General features: G+C 44.6%; 1 pseudogene; it reads left to right on the top strand.

Annotated features, from left to right (window-relative positions):
- The first annotated feature begins 40 nt into the window (after positions 1–40).
- On the top strand, positions 41–5,592 carry LOC103596379 (annotated as a pseudogene).
- The last annotated feature ends 1,255 nt before the right edge of the window (positions 5,593–6,847 follow it).

Below are 6,847 nucleotides of genomic sequence, written 5' to 3'. Positions count from 1 at the left end.
ACGAAGTTATACGACACCCCCGCCGCCGGAGCCCCGCGCCATGGGAGCTTTCCCGGATTCTGCAGCGCAGGCTACCGGGGAGGTCGTGGCGGCTGGTTGTACCGTGCGCCTCGTCGTGCCGGTGCTGCAACTTTGCAGCCTTCGCCCAGCACGCGAGACGACGCTTAGCAGCACGGTCGGGGCCAGAAGACAGAACATCTGTTTTCTAGAAAGGGCTCTGCCACTAAAACAGATGACGTTAACAGTTGTAAAAACAGCTGCTCTGTCTACTCGAGGGAGGGTCCAGAAATCAGTTCCTCGACGAAATGTTGAGAGGTCAGGGGGGCTTTGGGCTCTAGGTATTGGTTCAGAAGCTCAACGTGAGTTAACAGCATGACACAGCCAATGATAAAAAACACGCACAAAGAAATAAACACCAAAGCAACTCCAGGCTCTAATCAGAGGAGTCAAAGGGCTCAGACATCCATTCCGTTGTGTCCTAGTGTGATTGCACCTGGGGTACCGGCTTCAGATTTGGGCTCCACGTTTTAAGGGAGATAATGACAAAAGTGAGTGAAATCCAGAGATTCAGAATGGTGAGGGGCTGAGATTGTGTCTTGTGACTTGTGAAGAATGATCAAAGGAGTTAGGGAAAAAAGACTAACTTAGGATGGGCTAGATTATGCTGTGGTCACAACCAACCTCCAAATTTCAGTCATTTCAAGAAATTTCAAGTCACCTTGCTCATACTATAGGTCTCTTGCAGCTCGGCTGGGGCTCTGCTCCATGTCTTCTTCACTCTGGAACTTGGCTTGTCTCATGGTGGAGGGAAAAGAGATCACAAACTGGCTCTCAAAGTTTCTGCCCATAAATGACATATGTCACTTTCTCTCGATTTCCATAGATCAGAGCTAGTTACCCAACCATGTCTGAGTTCAACGAGGTGAAGTATAACCCTCCTACCAGGAGGGAGAACAGGAAATTGGATGAACAGTGAAATCACAGAGGATTTGATACATCTTCACACATTTTCAGGTCTGTCATGTTTCAGGAGGAAGAGCTAGTGTGTGTGTGTGTGTGTGTGTGTGTGTGTGTGTGTGTGTGTGTGTGTAAAATCATTTCAGCTCAGTATTACACTGACTCTTCTAACCATAAGAATTGTCGAATGAGCTAATACCCTGTCATTGTCGCCGAAAGTATTCAAAGCAGAAGTTCAAAGCATGACTAACTGTCAGAATAGCTAGAGAAAGGATTTGGGCCCTAGGCAGGACCCTGGACTAAAAGACCTTGTTGAGTCCTTTCATCTCTATGCTCAGGTTGCAGTGAGAAGAACGCGCCTTAAAGGAGTGAGAGGGGGCCATGAAAAGGTCAAGATGGAGTGAGACACATTGCACAGTGAGACTTCAGCAGATGCTGCTGCTGATTGAATGTGGAAGGTGAAGAAAAGAGAATGAAAAGGGTTTGAGACCAGATGTCTAGGTCATGAGAAGAAGCTGATCTGGATGGTTTGGGACATGTTGACCTGGTGATGACAGTGGAATGACTATCTGAAGATGTCCCCCTAGAAATTGGGGTGGAAGTCTGGAGCATATGCTGAAAATATGAATTTGCATAGAGGTGATATTGATTGTGTATGTCCAGGAGCTCTGTAGGCCATATGGTATAAACCCATTCATTCATTCATTCATTCATTCAACACCTATTTATTGAGCACTGATTATGTGTCAGGCACTGTACTAGACATTAGGGATACGGGAAGGAACAAGCAAAATATAGGCCCTACTCTCACAGCTTACAGTCTAATGGGGGAATAATTAACATGTGCACATAAATATGTATTTTATGACTATATAATACACATGATAAGTGATTATAAAGAAAAATGAAACAGGGTAAAGGAGTAACAGAAGGAAGGTCAGAAAGGAGCAAACTTTGCAAAGATCCAGAGGGGAGCTTTGCAGATAGAGAAACCAACAGATGCAAATACCCTCAGGTAGAAACAAACTTTGTATAGTAGAGAAATAGCAAGAAAAAGTGACTCTACTGGCAGAAGGGAGGCAGGGAGTGGTGGAAAGAGAATTTGAGAAGAGAGAGCCCAGAACAGGTAGGGGCCTGGTAGGAGTCTCCTTTTTGTTATTGTTGTTGTTGGTAGGAAATTGTTTTTTTTTTTTTGTCTTTTGTCTTTTTCCGTGTCCGGCAATGGATCGCAACCCTCAGTGTTGCCCCCGTACCGGACCGGGGACCGGCAACGGGATCGCAACCCTCGGCGTTGCCCCCGCGCCTCGCTCAGCCAGTGAGCGGGAACCAGTCTGTATGTGGGATCCGAACCCTCAGGCGGGAGCGCCGCTGCGCTTCCCAAGCGGCGCACTTATCCAGTGCTCCACCGGGCCGGCCCTGGAAATTGGGTTTTGTTTTGAGTGGAATGAGAAGCCATTGGAGAAGTGGGAGCAGGAAAGTGACATGACTTAATTTTCATTTCCATTTAACATTTAAGATCATTCAGCTGCTGAGTGGAGAATGGACCATGTGGGAACAAGGGTTCATTCTTAGTGCTTACTTGTTCTTTGAGTTCTTGTTAGCTTTTGCTTCCCTCAGGGAACTCACAGTTGTAGACATCAGCAGATTAGATGTGACTTGCTCAGTGCTTCATCCCTGATCAGCAGAATCCTACGTCCTGTGTGTCATCACTACCTGAACACTCTAAAGATGTAGACTAAGGAATTTATGAGAACAATGAAGGGAAATGTGTAGATCATGGTTTCTCAAACTTGGGACCACTGTATTAGTCAGGATGGACTAGGTTATGTTGCAGTAACAAACTAACCTCAAATTATCAGTGGATTAATACAACGGAGGTTGATTTTCCACTCATGTGTCCAACATGGATTGGCCAGAGACTCTTTCCATGCTGTCACTCAGGAACCCAGGATGAAGGACAGTCTAATATTTCAATATGTGACCTCCATGGCCAATGCAACTGTGGAGGAGAGAGTGCGGAAAGGCCTCACAAAGGCTCTTACATACCCTAGCTGAATAGCCCCTTTCTCTAGGGCACAGTTAACCTAGAAATGGCAGCTCAGAGAGCTACTGTCATCCAGCGAGCCACGCCCTCTCCAACAAGGTCGGTCTGTCCGCCCGGTGGCTGCTCCTTTGATCTGCTGTTCCTATGTCCTTTGGAGTTCTTATCTCTTCCTCCTCACTACTCCAATCCCCTATTATTTGAATGATAAAATGAATAATAATAGTGGTGGATTATAACCCATAGAATAAAATAAATCACCGTGAATCCACACAGAGTTAAATACATAATTGAATAAATAAATGGAAGAGAAAGAACAATATTTCCTTACAGTAGAATTTCAATTAATTAATGTAGAAGGAATAATGGAAATAGAAAAAGAAAATCACCATTTGGCAAAGGCCACAGTAACTGTTACAGGCGAGAATTATCATCAATATGGGCTGAGCTCGGGAGCAAAGGTATGACGAGAAACAAGATATCTGCACAATCTCAAAGTATCTCTCCACAAAGGTGAAAATAGTAACTTTGTCAAAGACACAGAAGTCTGGGAAAAGAAATAAATAGTGACTTTGCAGTGGAGAAACAAAGTAATTCATTTTGAAATGTCTAGGATACTTCGCATTCTTTTCTGTCCGAAATTTCAGAGCCAGAGATGTAAGCCACGGGGAAGGTGTGGGTGCTTCAGGACGTTGTACCAGGTGGTGAACAGCTTATGGTTGAAGTTCATAGTCATTAACTATGGGCTATAGTAATGGTATGTGCGCTGGAACATTCACGAAGGACTCTTGCAACAGGAGGGGTGGCCAGGGAGATGGAGAAAGAATTGCAAAAGGCAGGAAGCTGAGGAAGAGAAAGTGTTAAGAGAGGAGGGCTCCTTCATCTTGGGTGAAATTGGAGACAAAGGAGTCTTGCTTCTCCAGCACTGGCCACAGGGGGATTTGGATCAGAGATCCTGAAATACCAGTTTTGACCATTCCTTTGCAAATCACCCTCAATCAAGCTGAACTTTAGGCAAATCATGGTCTTTAACAAGCCTTTGGTTTTCTCGGGAACCTCCCCCTAGTGGATGAATTAGAATAGAACGATCATACACATGTGTCTAAAACTCAAGAAATATTCGTAAACCTCTTTGATGTGCTGCTGGGGAAACGATTATGGCTCGGGGCCATTTTGATTTTGGCACCATACAAATGTTCTACATTACTATAAAGCACGACGAAATAAAAATGGGAATGAGTCTCTCTCCCACCGGGCCTGCGCGAGGAAAGCACGCCACGTGCCGGACAGCCCGCCTCTTCCTCTCGGTACCATATTGAATTTGAGTTGGAAGAGGCGAGTCCGGTCTCCAGATTGGGGGCCATGATCCAAAGCAACCAGAGCAGTTGAAAAAACTTTATTGATGGTCTGAGCTTTGAAACTACAGATGATGATAGTTTAAGAGAACATTTTGAGAAATGGGGCACACACAGATTGTGTGGTAATGAGAAAGCCTCAAACTAAGCGTTCCAGGGACTTTGGTTTTGTGACGTATTCTTGTGTTGAAGAGGTGGATGCGGCAGGGTGTGCTCGACCATGAGGTTGACGGGCACGTAGCGGAACCAAACAGCTGATTCTAGAGAGGACCCTGTAAAGCCTGGTGCCCATCTGAAACAAAGAAAATCTTTGTCAGTGGTACTAAAGATACAGAAGAATGTAATTTGAGAGACTACTTTGAAAAGCATGGCAAGATTGAAACCATAGAAGTTAGGGATGACACACAGAGTGGAAAAAAGAAAGGGTTTGCTTTTGTAACTTTTGATGATCATGATACAGTTGATAAAATTGTTGTCCCCAAATACCACACTATTAATGGGCATAATTGTGATGTGACAAAAGCTCTTTTTTTTTTTCTTTTTGACCAGCAAGGGGATCACAACCCTCAGCACAGGGTAGTCCATACCACGCTCAGCCAGTGAGCGCACCGGCCATCCCTATATAGGATCCGAACCCACGGCCTCAGCGCTACCAGCACCGCACTCTCCCAGGTGAGCCACGGGGCCGGCCCTACAAAAGCTCTTTCTAAAAAAAGACATGCAGTCTGATGGATCACAAAGAGGTCGTGGAGGTGGAGCTGGCAACTTTATAGGTCATGGAGGAAATTGTGGAGGTGGGGGAGGTAATTTTGGCCACCGTGGAAACTTTGGTGGAAGAGGAGTCTATGGAGTGGAGGTGGTGGCAGCCCAGGTAGTTATGGGGGAGGTGATGGTGGATATCATGGATTTGGAGGTGAGGGTGGCAAGCATGGCGGTGCTCCTGGTTATAGTAGCAGAGGGGGCTGTGGTGGTGGTGGACCAGGATATGGAAACCAAGGTGGTGGATATGGTGGCAGCGGTGGAGGATATGATGGTTACAGTGACGGAGGAAATTTTGGCGGTGGGAACTATGGTGGTGGTGGGAACTATAATGATTTTGGAAATTGTAGTGGACAGCAGCCATCAAATTATGGACCCATGAAGGGGGGTAGTTTTGGTGGAAGAAGCTCGGCCAGTCCCTCTGGTGGTGGTTATGGATCTGGTGGTGGAAGTGCTGGATGTGGTAGCAGAAGATTCTAAAAACAGCAGAAAAGGGCTACAGTTCTTTGCAGGAGAGAGAGAAGGAATTGTCATAAAAGCTGCAGGTTACTTGGAGACAGTGGTCCCAAGTGCGTTAGAGGCACCGTGAAAGTCTGCCGCAGAAAGAATGGTGACCCATAGGCAGAAAAGTTGCTGCAGCTGAAACAGGAAGCCCTTCTCCTTCAGGCAAAAAGTGCAGCTACTGATTAATGCAACGTAGTGTCAATTCATGTCTGCTCATGCCCTTCACATTTCTGTTAAGATTTTTCTGATTCATTTTTAGAGTTCTTCATGCATGAACGATGTAAATCTTTGTGTGTTAAATTTGTTCCTTATCAGTCGGCTTTAAATTCAATTTGTGATGTTTTCCTTTGTTTGCATGTTGAGAAAATAATTTTCTATCTAGGAATACTACTCTGCTTTAAAAAAGAAGGAAATACTACCATTCGCAACAACCTGGATGGACTTAGAGAAAATTATATTAAGTGAAACGAGTCAGGCACAGAAAGAGAAATGCCACATGTTCTCACTATTTGTGGGAGCTACAAATAAATAAATAAATATACAAACAAATAAATGGTGGGGCAGGGGGAAGAAGACACAATAATCACAGCAATTCCTTGAACTTGTTAAGACTAGTGAACAGATATGATTAGTTGGGGGGAAGGAGAGAGAGGGAGGTGGGAAGAGGAACGGGTAAAGAGACATGAAAATCAACTACAATGTATACTGAGAAGATAAAATAAAAAATAAAATAAATAAAAATTAAAAAATAATTTTCTATCTAAACATTAAATAAATAAATAAAATTTTAAAAAAATAGTGTCAATTAGAGGTACATTCCTGAGGTCTTTAAAAAAATAAAAATGGGAATGAAATGTCAACTTAATCACATATCAAATTGTTGGCATAACAACACAGAGAGTGACCTCAAGTTCCTTAACACCACAGGAACGTTCCTGTGCATCCAGAGTGGGGTATATCCTAAGGAGAAAAAGAACTGCAAAAAAATCTTAGGGGGCCGGCCCGGTGGCGCACTGGATAGTGCGCTGCTTGGGAAGCGCGGCGGCGCTCCCGCCGAGGGTTCGGATCCCATGTGGAGACCGGTTCCCGCTCACTGGCTGAGCGCGGAGCGGGCGCAACACCGAGGGTTGCGATCCTGTTACCGGTCAATAAAAAAGAAAAAAAAAAAGGAAAAAAAAAAAAGAACTACATTTCTTATTGTCCTTTGCTGAAAATTTTCTAAATGTGAGTT

The sequence above is a fragment of the Galeopterus variegatus genome, unplaced genomic scaffold, assembly GCF_000696425.1.
Source record: "Galeopterus variegatus unplaced genomic scaffold, G_variegatus-3.0.2 Scaffold82, whole genome shotgun sequence".
NCBI classification, from domain to species: domain Eukaryota; kingdom Metazoa; phylum Chordata; class Mammalia; order Dermoptera; family Cynocephalidae; genus Galeopterus; species Galeopterus variegatus.
This window is presented reverse-complemented; position numbering and strand designations above follow the sequence as displayed.